Raw genomic sequence first — 12,408 nt, 5'->3', positions numbered from 1 at the left:
ACCGGGTGGTGGGGAGGTTGTGGGGAGCTGGGAAAGAGCACAGAGAATACTCAGGTGCACAGACGGAGGGCAGAACATGATACAACCAAGGCCACAGGGAGAAGACCAACATGGCTGGAATGGAGAACTCTTTCTGAAAAGTGAAGGAAGATGGCACAACTCTGGCAGGTTTTGGCTCATATCCAGATGCCGCAATCTGATGCCCAATAGAAAGCCGCTGTTGGTTCTGGAGCAGTGGCCTAACATAATGGAGGCCGTGTCTCAGGAGGATGAATTGGGCATTGATGTCCCAGGGGACTTGCAGAGGGAGACCCTGGAGATCACTGCTTTGTGTTCAGATGTCGAAGGGAAACGTGTGCAGCTGCAGCTCCCCAGAGCTGGTGACTTCATCCTGAAGCAGTGACAAAAGCCCTTTTGGGCTTTTTTTTTTTTTTTTTTTTTACACATACGCTAGTTTGAGTTGGGTTTCTGTCCCTTCAGAATCAGAATCGTGACAATTAAATGCTTTTTGGGATTGAGTTGCCTTAAGCATTGAGAGAAGAGCGGGGATTGGGGCACACAGAATCAGAAGATAGAAAGGTAGCAGTGAGTCACGTGATTAGTCACCAGCTAGGTACTTGTCCATTTTAATGCGAATGAGGGGAGCTCTGTGGGACCCATTTAAAGAGGTGTGGGGGCACCTGGGTGGCTCAGTTGGTTAAGCATCCGACTTCGGCTCAGGTCATGATCTCGCAGTCCATGAGTTGGAGCCCCGCATTGGGCTCTGTGCTGACAGCTCAGAGCCTGGAGCCTGTTTCAGATTCTGTGTCTCCCTCTCTGACCCTCCCCCTTTCATGCTCTGTCTCTCTCTGTTTCAAAAATAAACGTTAGAAAAAAAAATTTTTTTTAATTAAAAAAAGAAGGTGTGTTGGAGGGGTGCCTGCGTGGCTCAGTCGGTTAAGTGTCCCAACTTCAGCTCAGGTCATGATCTCCCAGTTTGTGAGTTCAAGTCCTACGTTAGGCTCTGTGCTGACAGCTCAGAGCCTGGAGCCTGCTTCGGATTCTGTGTCTCCCTCTCTCTCTGTACCACCCCCATTCACATGCTGTCTCTCTCTCTCCCAAAAATAAGTAAACATTAAAAAAGAGAGAGAGAGAGAGAGAGGTGTGTTGGGGCCAGTTGGTGGCCGGGGTAAGCCATTCTTCCCTGCCTGGTATAGCTGCTGAGTAGGAGCTAGCCCCTTGGCTATGGCAGTGTGCTTGGGACTCAGCACAAGTAGTTTCCAGCCAGCAGAACCTTCCTTCTGCAGTCAGATAACCTTTTTGCTCTTGTTCTCTTGGGCTCTGATGGTTTCTGAGATACTTTGCTAACGATATGTTAGCCACCTATTGCTGACAATAGACATCTGTTATGTCGAACTGTCACATCTGAATCTATGTTTGCAAAACCCCACTCACCCAACTCCATTCCCTCCTATGGTCCCTGGAGTTTTTGGTGGCAGTTCTACTTTCCCTATCCCCCAGAACCTTGGGGTTATCTTGGATGTTGCTCTCCATTGCTTGTTCTCTGCTCCCTTCTGGTATTATCTCTGGATTTGTTCTCCAGTGCAGTCTCTGCTTCTTGCCTTAAACTCGTCCTCCTGTCTGCCTCCAGCACCCCCCACCCCACCCCTGTGCCTGGCCACAGATGGAGTATAATCCTCCAGAAGTACGTAGCTAATCAGGTCCTCACGATCGAAGTGTGGGAAACGGTGAGCACTTAATATCCTGTCTGCTTAAAAATTCCTTCTGCTTAAAAATGTTCACTTTATCCCTGCTGCACGACAAATGAAGTCCAAACGCAGCCCACTCTCATGGGACTCAAACTTGACCACAACATAATTGACTCTTCTTTCTGCTGCCTATACTCCAGAGAAAACCAAATTGCTAGATTTCCTTGTGCATGTGTGACTCAACCTTGTCTGCGTGTTTTTGCTTCTGCCTTTCCTTGTATTTCTGCTGCCCTTTTGGAATCTCTACAAGTCTAAATTATATGTACCCAGCTCAAACGTCCATCCTTCCTTCCCCCAATGACCGTTGCACAAATACAGTGTCTCTTTGGATAGAAAAGTGCCAAAGGTGACCACATTGTGATACTGGAAGGTTTTGATTTTCTCCATCCAACAGGATTGATTGATTGATTGATTGATTGATTGATTTTTACTTACAGCACAAATAGAAATACAATTTACACTTCCGGTTTCTTGTACTGAAATGTATTTCTGACAGCTTTAATATGTGTCTGCTAAATGAGAAAAAACATATTGCTCCCATACACACACACAGTGATCATGCTTATTTCCTCCACAAATCTTCCCTGGTTTTCCTCTTGACAACTGGAAGAGATTTCTGAATTCCTAAGGCACTATCTTTGTGGTAGACATCCCTTATAACCTATATTATGCTTTACTTAGGTGCTAAATTAAAATTCCCTGTAGAGGCTAAGTCCTGGAGAGGGCAGCATCTGGCAGTGTATTTTACACTTAGTAGGAACTCAAACATTTTAGGATAGTGGGGCCCCCTGGGTGGCTTAGTCGGTTAAGCATCTGACTCTTGATTTAGGCTCAGGTCATGATCTCATAGCTGGTGAGTTTGAGTCCTGGGTTGGGCTATGCACTGACAGTGCAGAGCCTGCCTGGGATTCTCTCTCATTCTCTCTGTCTACCCCTCCCCATTCATGATCGCTCTCACTCTCTCTCTCTCTGCCTCCTTCCCTCCCTCCCTCTCTCTCTCTCAAAATAAATAAAACATTAAAAAATAAAAACACTTGGAAACAAGGACTTGGATAGCAGACCCACCTTTTATGATTTATGCTATATTTTACAACTTCTTTATAAGGATATTAACATGTTTTTAAATGTTCACAAAATAATACAGTGCATTAAAATTTATCAAGAACTCAATTCCTGCCTCTCCCGTTCTCCATCTGCCTCCCTGGTAGCTTCTTCTGACAGTAACTGATTTACCTCTTGTGGTTACTTCATTATCTACAAAAATGTTTATATTTTTTCTTACGAACTTTAAACCTTATCTCTTCACTTTCCTGTTTTGATGGAACATAAGTCAACTCAGACTAACTCCCTGCTTCCCTCTACCTACCCCCAATGTTAAGTAGGCATATCCCTCTAAGTCCTATTTTCTCTTTTATCCCTTTATTTTTTTAATGTTTATTTATTTGAGAGAGAGAGAGAGCACGTGCAGTGGAGGGCCAGAGATAGGGAGACACAGAATCTGAAGCAGGCTCCAGCCTCTGAGCTGTCAGTCCAGAGCCCGACACGGGGCTCGAACCCACGAACAGTAAGATCATGATCTGAGCTGAAGGTGGATGCTTAATCGACCGAGCCACCCAGGTGCCCCTTTCTTTTCTCTCTTTCAATAGTATATCAACCTACATCTGATGAACAGCCAGTGCACAGGTTTTCTCATGAGAGTTTGGGGGTGTGCTTGAAGGGAGGTGAGTGAGGGTGTCAGGAGCATAGGAGAGGTGGACAAGGCAGGTCACCAGGTGCCTTGTAAGCTATTATGGACTTGGACTCAGAATTGAAGAGTCGGGGTTCCTAGGTGGCTCTGCTCTGTCAAATAAGTGTCAGACTCTTGATATCAGCTCAGGTCATGATCTCACAGTTCGTGAGTTTGAGCGCCATGTTGGGCTCTGCACTGACAATGTGGAACCCCATGGGGATTGTCTCCCCTGCCCCCTCTGCCCCTCCCCTGCTCGCTCACTGTCTCTCAAAATAAGTAAACTTACTATGAAAAAAAAACAGAAAGAATTAAAGAGTGAAGGAAGGTTTCCCTTGCCCCATAATCTGTTTCATGGGTACCATCTTCTCTCTCAGAAGATATGCATTAGAAGACTATGGGTTTGTGCTTGTTTGGTTGTCTGTCTGAAGTTTTCTTCTGTGCTCTCAAGTCTGTTTCCTAAGGATTTTACTTTGCTGTTGGTACCAGAAAGGTTGTCAACTAAAAGACTGAACATACTTAGGTGCAGGGTACCCAGTATGGAGTGTGGAGCCCCACAGTGCTGTTTGTTTATGTTGGTCTTTTCATTAAGACTTCAGGCTTTCTTCAAGGGGCTGGCAGTCCTGTGTTGTCGTCTCCTATTTCAGAAAGAGGGACTAGAGAGCTGTTCTGGGATCTATGGAAGGACATGGGTAGTGGATTGGTGCCTAGCCTGGGGACTACTTGATTCCAAATGGGAGGATGAGAAGGATTCACTGTGGGGCTCCACATTGCATCCTGGGTACCCTGCACCTAAGTATGTTCAGTCTTTTAGTTGACAACCTTTCTGGTATCTCACCCCCATGGCTAAGTATCTGCCAGCTTGATGGTAGGTCTGATGATGGGAGCGGGGGTCCAGAGAAGGCATTTAAAGAACTCTTATTCAGGGGCTCCTGGGTGGCTCAGTCAGTTGAGCATCCGACTCTGGATTCTGGCTCAGGTCACGAACTCAGGGTCATGGGATTGAGCCCCACCTTGGGCTCCATGCTAAGCATGGAGCCTGCTTAAAATTCTCTTTCATTATGGCCCTTTGTAGGGAGAGTGTGATGCTAAGTGAAATAAGTCATACAGAGAAAGACAGATACCATATGGTTTCACTCTTACGTGGATCCTGAGAAACTTAATAGAAACCCATGGGGGAGGGGAAGGGAAAAAAAAAAAAAAGAGGTTAGAGTGGAAGAGAGCCAAAGCATAAGAGACTCTTAAAAACTGAGAACAAACTGAGGGTTGATGGGGGGTGGGAGGTGGGGAGGGGGGGTGATGGGTATTGAGGAGGGCACCTTTTGGGATGAGCACTGGGTGTTGTATGGAAACCAATTTGACAATAAACTTCATATATTGAAAAAACAAAACAAAAGATTCTCTTTCACTCTTTCTCTGCCCTTCTACCCCATTCATGCTGTCTCAAAATAAAATAATAAAATAAAATAAAATAAAATAGCATAAAATAATAAAATCGCTTTGACACCTTTAATTTAATCTCATGTATTCATCCACTTCTTAGTCCTCCTCCTACAGCACCTCACAGGACTCTCATAGACCAGATCACTGTTCTCTTATCTTCCATTAACGCCCATGTTCTAAGTACAGCTTCCTTATGTTGCTGCACAAGTTAATATTGTACTTTACTTTCCACTTTGCATATTACAGAAATTTGGGGACTTACCGCTTCTGTTGATGGTTTCTCTCCATTATCAGCAGGAGTGTTACTTTTTTTAGTTATTTTAAAGGGCTCAGAAAGGAGAGACAAACATTTGTGCTCGATCTCTCCCTCTTGAACTAGAAAGCCTGTCAGGTTTCATTAAAGGTTTCACTGAAACCAAAGAATACTATTTTTTGGGCATTTTTTTCTATCTGCCAGGAAGCCCATCAGAAAAAAAAAAAAAAAGTTAATTTGTCAGAGATATTTTATTATTATTTGTCAGAGACATTTATTTTGAAATTTTTAATGTTAATTATTTCTTTTTGACAGAGAGACAGAGCACAAGACAGGGAGGGGCAGAGAGAGACAGAGAGGGAGACACAGGATCCAAAGCAGACTCCAGGCTCTGAGCTGTCAGCACAGAGCCCTATGCGAGGCTCGAACTCACAAACAGTGAGATCATGTCCTGAGCCGAAGTCGGATGCTTAACCAACTGAGCCACCCAGATACCCCGTTATTTATTTTGACAGAAAGAGAGAGGGGAAGGGGGGGGGGGAGAGAGAGAGAGAGAGAGAGAGAGAGAGAGAGAGAGAGAGAGAGAGAGAGAAAGAAAGAAAGAAAGAAAGAAAGAAAGAAAGAAAGAAAGAAAGAAAGAAAGAAAGAAAGGAGAGAGAGAGAGAGAGAGAGAGAGAGAGAAAGAAAGAAAGAAAGAAAGGAAAGAGAGAGAGAGAGAGAGAGAGAAAGAAAGAAAGAAAGGAAAGAGAGAGAGAGAAAGAAAGAAAAGAAAAGAAAAGAAAAGAAAAGAAAAGAAAAGAAAAGAAAAGAAAAGAAAAGAAAAGAAAAGAAAAGAAAAGAAAATCCCAAGCAGGCTTGCGCTGACAGCACAGAGCCCGATGTGGGGCTCACTCTCACAAACCATGGGATCACCACCAGATCTGAAATCATGAGTCTGATGCCTAACCGACTGAGCCACCCAGGTGCCCCAACATTTTATTTTAATGTTATGCCAACCCCTAATATCCACTGAACTTCTAATTGTTTAACATCATTTATTCAAAAAGTCAATTCTAGAATATTGCAAGCATTGGTTATGTAGTTGTGATAAGACTGTGTCTCCTAAATGTTTCAATCAATTGACCATTAGAAAAATTGGCAAAATGTACATGTAAGCAGCTAATTCACAATACAGGAAATTCAAAAATATATGAGAACATACTCAACCTTACTCATAAGAAGAGAACAGTAAATCAAAACGATAATGGGATTTTTCTTTACCTCTCACATTTGCAAAGATCAAAAATTTAAAACGAGTCATTAAATTACTATTGTTATCCTGTGTACCAGGCACTCAGAAATTTTTTTTTTTTAGTTTCACACTTTACTAGTAAGAATGTATAAACAGTGTTTTACATGGTGGGTGTGGCTTACAAAACCTCTACTGAGGGCAATTTGGCAACAACTATAAATGGTGTGTTTTTCTCCAACGTTTTTTATTTATTTTTGGGACAGAGAGAGACAGAGCATGACCGGGGGAGGGGCAGAGAGAGAGGGAGACACAGAATCGGAAACAGGCTCCAGGCTCCGAGCCATCAGCCCAGAGCCCGACGCGGGGCTCGAACTCACGACCGCGAGATCGTGACCCGGCTGAAGTCGGACGCTTAACCGACTGCGCCACCCAGGCGCCCCTATAAATGTTTTAAATTGTGTTTGTTTTGACACAGGTGATCCATTTCCAGGAAATTATCCTATGGATATATTCACACACATAATAAACATACAAGGATATTTGTTGCGGTGTTATTTTTATTTGTCATTAGACTGAAATCCACCTAAATGCCCATCAATAAGGAACTGATTAAATTATAATTCATCCTTTACAGTGGAACTCATGCAGTCATTAAAAAGAATGAGGAAGCCCTGTATATTCTGATAGGGAAAGAGCACCTTTATAAACAGAAAAAAAAAAAAAAAGAAGAAGAAAAGGAAACTATATGATAACATGGTATCATTTGTGCTTTAAAAATACACACTCAGATGTGCCCAGCCTCTTCCTGGAAAGACACACAGTTGCCAGGAACAGTAGTGGGTGCCTCTTTGGAGAAAAACAGGGCGACCATGAAATAGGGATAGAAAGGAGATTTGGTTTTTGATTTGTAACTTTTTTTTTTTTGAGTTTATTTTTGAGAGAGCACAAGTAGGGGAGGGGCAGAGAGAGAGGAGGAAACAGGATCCAAAGCAGATTCCATGCTGGCACCAGTAAGCCCTGTTGAGCTCAAGAACAGTGAGATCCTTGTGGTTTGTGAGTTCAAGCCCCACATCGGGCTCTGTGCTGACAGCTCAGAGCCTGGAGCCTGCTTCGGATTCTGTGTCCCCCTCTCTCTCTACCCCACCCCTGCTTGTGCTCTCTCTCTGTCTTTCAAAAATTAATAAACATTAAAAAAAAAAAAGTAAATAAAAAATAACAGTGAGATCATGACCTGAATTGAAGTCAGAAGCTCAACCAACTAAGCCACCCAGGCGCCCCATTTTTGTAACTTTTTTTTTTTTGAAGTCTAGTTGATACACAATGTGACAGAGTTGCAGGTGTACAACATAGTGATTCCACAGGTCTATACTTTATGCTGTGGTCACCACGAGTGCAGTTATCGTACAGTATTAAATACCATCCAACTGTATTCCCTGTGCTCTACCCTTCATCCCCGACTTACTCATTCCATAACGGGAAGCCGGAATGTCCCCTTCACCCGTTTTCCCCATCCTCCTACTCCTACCCCTGTGGCAGCTGTCACTTTGTTCTCTGTATGTATGGGTCTCTTTCTGCTTTTAGATTGTATTTATTCATTTGTTTTTTAGACTCCCACTATAAATGAAATGGTAAGATACTTGTCTTTGTCAGTCTGACTTCTTTCACTTAGCACAATACCCTCTGGGTCTAGCCATGTTGTGACAAATAGCAAGGTCTCATTCTTTTTAATGGCTGTGTGATATTCCATTGTGTATCTATACTGGATCTTCTTTATTCGTCGATAGATGCTTGGGCTGCTTCCACAGCTTGGCTATTGTAAACAATGCTGCAGTAAACATAGGGGTGCATATATTTTCTCAAATCAGTATTTTTGTTTTCTTTGGGCAGATACCCAGAAGTGGGATTGTTGGGTTGTATGGTATTTCTATTTTTAATTTTTTGAGGAACTTCCATATTGTTTTCCACACTGGCTGCCCCAAGTGACATTCACACCAACAGTGCACAAGGGTTCCATTTTCTTCACACCCTCACCAGCCCTTGTTAGTTCTTGTCTTTTTTAAGTCTGGCCATTCTGACAGGTGTGAGGTGATATCTCACCGTGGTTTTGATTTTCGTTTCCCTGATGACTGGCGAAGATTAGACACATCTTTTCATGTGTCTTTTGGCCTTATGGATAGCTTCTTTGGAAAAATGTCTATTCGGGTCCTCTGCCCATTTTCTTAGATTATTTATTTTTTGGTGTTGAGTTGTATAAGTTTTTTATGTATTTTGAATACTAACCACTTACCAGATAAATCATTTGCAAATAGCTTCTTGCATTCAGTAGGTTGACTTTTTATTTTGTTGATGGTTCCCTTCACTATATACAGGCTTTTTATTTTGGTGTAGTCCCAATAGTTTATTTTTGCTTTTGTTTCCTTTGCCCAAGAAGACATATCTAGAAGAATGTTGCTACGGTTAATGTCAAAGAGATTACTCACTCTGTTTTCTTCTAGGAGTGTTATGGTTTCAGGTCTCACACATAAGTCTTTAATCCATTTTGAGTTTATTTTTGTGTATGGTATAAGAAAGTGTTCCAGTTTCATTATTTTACATGTAGCTGTCCATTGTTCCCAGCACCATTTATTGAAGAGACTATATTTTCCCTATTGTGCATTTTTGTTTCCTTTGTCATAGATTAATTGACCATATAAGTGTGGGTGTATTTCTGGGCTCTCTATTCTGTCCCATTGATCTATGTGTCTGTTTTTGTGCCGGTACCATACCGTTTTGATTCTATGGCTTTGTGTAGTATATCCTGAAATCTGGGATAGTGATGTCTCCAGGTTTGCTCTTCTTTGTCAAGATTGCTTTGGGTATTTGGGGTCTTTTGTGGCTCCAAACAAATTTTAGGATTATTTGTTCTAGTTCTGTGAAAAATGCTGTTGGTATTTTGATAGGGATTGCACTGACTGTGTAGATGGCTTTGGATAGGATAGACGTTTTAACCATATTCTTTCAATCCATGAACACGGGCTGTCTTTTCACTTGTGTCCTCTTCTCTTTCTTTCGTCAATGTTTTACAGTTTTCAGAGCTCCATTTGTGACTTTTGAATTATGCTTTCTGCTTCTAATACTCAGAAATGAATATGTAGATAGATAAATAAAATGTAAAGCTTCTAGACCAAGACAGACTGTATCTGAATTACAAATGAAACTCTTTTTCCTGACTTACAATAATCTAGTTGGGGAGATTTGGCATTTACTTTGTAATTGGAGACGCTGAGGGGTCTTAGAGGGGCCCTGGTCTCCATCACCAACTCCTGCACCTTTGCACCCCATTCTGTTCCCTTATGGTTCCTGTGAAGTCCCAGTTTGTACTGTGGCTGCTGCCCACCCACCCCCAGAGCCCTCCTCTGTCCTTATAGCCCATCTTTTGCTTCTCACAAATTGCCACCCTTGCCTGCCAGCCAGTCTTGAAGCCACTAAGCAAGCAGCACACCCAAATCAAGGGTTTGGTGCCCCAGGCCTTGGCTTGCCCAGGTGCACATGAGTGTTCAGTACAGCATTTCAGCACAACACTGTACTGTGACAGACCTGGCCTTCATCACAACAGTCCCATTTCCAGGATTTTATCTCATGGAGACTGTCTGGGGAAACATAGCCTATCCTCAGGTCACTTCCAAACTTTGTTGGTCAAGACTGTGGTTTCAGGATATGATGATCAGGGATTTTTTGTTTAAGTGACAATGGATATAAACCTACCCTCACCCACACTACCATAAGGGAGTTTATGACATTTTTTATGCCTTCGCTTAGACCGATTTAACTGGAAGGTAAACACAGGAATTCACCACTGGAATTGGGAAGGTACACAGCTACCTGGACTAAACCACAGGGAGGCACCAGTTCTCATTTACCTGGAGACACAGCCCATTCACTCACATGAGATGCAACTGAATCCTCATTCTGCCCAGTAGCTGCTTGGACAGCTTGTAACTTTTGAATTATGCCTTCTGCTTGGGACTTGCTTGGGATGATGGCTAAATTCAACTCATTCCCAGCATGAGGGACAAAAGGCCTGGGAGATGAATGTGACAGGAGAAAGGAGAGTGGAGTTTACCTTAAACTCAAAGAGACTCTTTCCAGGACGAATGGGACTTGGCTTCGTGTAAGAATTCTGATTCTGAAAAATGGTGAAAGGTTGATCATCTTATCATCAGATTAATGAGGTCTGGGAATTGACACATAATGTACTGTCGATAGGGATTGTCCAACCCTTGTTTTTATTTGTAGATTGCGTAACAGTGCGGGGCAGTGTCTCTTCCTGAAAATAGCACTTCCTAGCTGGTGATAAGAACGCATTCTCCTAAACAGTACCATCCGGCTTGGTTAGCATGAGCATGACTCTGTCTCACTGCTCTGGAATCCCTACTGAAAGCTTTCAGGGCCCATCAGTGGCCCTTCAGTTGGGCTGGAGATGGGAGAAGAAATAACTTGCCAAGGCCGAGTACAGATTGATCCTCTGTCCCCAGCATCTGCTGCTGCTTCTAAGCATCCTTAAAACCACCAGCCACTTGTTTGTTCAGGTGCCCAGCCCTGAGCATCCTGCCCTGCCATCGGGAACCCTTCTGATAAGCATTTGTTGAAAGAGGAAGGTTGGAACGTGCCACTGCTGGGGCATCCACTAGGGCCGCCTCCAATGATCGCTGAGAAGTTCCAGCAAGTACGTCTTGCAAGTACCCAACGCCAGCAGCAATTATTTGGCAGAAAACAGCCTTTGCCATCATTGCAGTTAAGGGAGTGGGGCAAAGATCAGCTCGTGGGGTGTTGGGGAGAGCAGACCTCACCCTCACCAGTAGGGCAGGAGAGCTCACTGAGGACGACATGGACCGTGTGTGTACCATGATTCGGAATCCATGCCAGTATAAGCTCCCAGACTGGTTCTGCAACAGACGAAAGGACGTCAAGGATGGAAAAAATACAACCAGGTCCTGGCCAATGGTACAAACACCAAACTACGCGAAGGCCTGGAGCGACTGGCGAAGATTCAGGCCCAAAGAAGGTGGCACCCCTTCTGGGGACTTCGTGTCCGAGGCCAGCACTCAAAGACCACAGGCTGCTGTGGCCATACTGTGGGTGGGTCCAAGGAATCTTTAGGCCTTGTCTGTGAATAAATAGTTTATACATGGAAGGAAGGAAGGAAGGAAGGAAGGAAGGAAGGAAGGAAGGAAGGAAGGAAGGAAAAAGAAAAAGAAAAAAGGAAGGAAGGAACGAGGAAGGAAGGAAAAAGAAGGAAGGAAAGAAAGAAAAGGAAAAGAAAGATTATTCTTTTGGTTTGGTTTTGGGGTTTTTTTAGTTGACCCTCCTAGTCACTATCCCTGAAAGGCCTTGTCTTGTTTAAAAAAAAGAAAGAGGGGCGCCTGTGTAGCTCAGTCATTTAAGCGTTGGACTCTTGATTCCGCTCAGGTCGCTCAGGTCGCTCAGGTCCCACAGGTCCCACGACCCTGGGATCACGCCTCGCATCTGGCTCTGTCCTGAGCATGGAGCCTCCTTAAGATCTCTGCCTCCTTCTGCCCCTCCCTGACTCATGTAGGTGTTTTCTCTTTCTCTCTAAGAAAAAAAAAAAACAAAAAGGAAAAAACCTGATTTCTTTATTTTCATGCTTTAAATGAGACCTGTTACTTCCTCTCCCTTGCTGGTGAATTCAGCTTTAGTGATGGTAACTTGAGAGCCACTGAGGGGCCTCAAGGAACCGTTCCATTCCCCTCCCACGCTCTGCTTACTCAGACACTGGCAGTCTCTGCTGTTGGGATTGTCCATAGTTTAGTCTGCCGCCACAGGACGTCAGAGGTAAGGGGTGCTTGCAGGAGTGATCTCGTCTGCATTAGGAATCAACTTGCTTGAGTTTTCCGTAGCATCTTCAAGTCAACAAAACTCTAAAACTGAAATGAGCCCATACAGCAGTGTCACTTTGTGTTTGAGACACTACAGGATGAATCCCATATCAGTCAACATGTATTAAGGA

General features: G+C 43.6%; 1 protein-coding gene and 1 pseudogene across 3 annotated transcripts in view; both read left to right on the top strand.

Annotated features, from left to right (window-relative positions):
* The window catches only part of GRAMD2B (GRAM domain containing 2B), a 140,936-nt gene that overhangs the window by 97,375 nt on the left and 31,153 nt on the right, over positions 1-12,408 (top strand). The gene's annotated exons all lie outside the window — the stretch shown is intronic.
* LOC131489186 (small ribosomal subunit protein uS13-like) lies at positions 248-11,855 on the top strand (annotated as a pseudogene).

The sequence above is a fragment of the Neofelis nebulosa genome, chromosome 1 (assembly GCF_028018385.1).
Source record: "Neofelis nebulosa isolate mNeoNeb1 chromosome 1, mNeoNeb1.pri, whole genome shotgun sequence".
NCBI lineage: Eukaryota > Metazoa > Chordata > Mammalia > Carnivora > Felidae > Neofelis > Neofelis nebulosa.
Note: the sequence above shows the minus strand (reverse complement) of the source record. Positions and strands in the feature narration are given on the sequence as shown.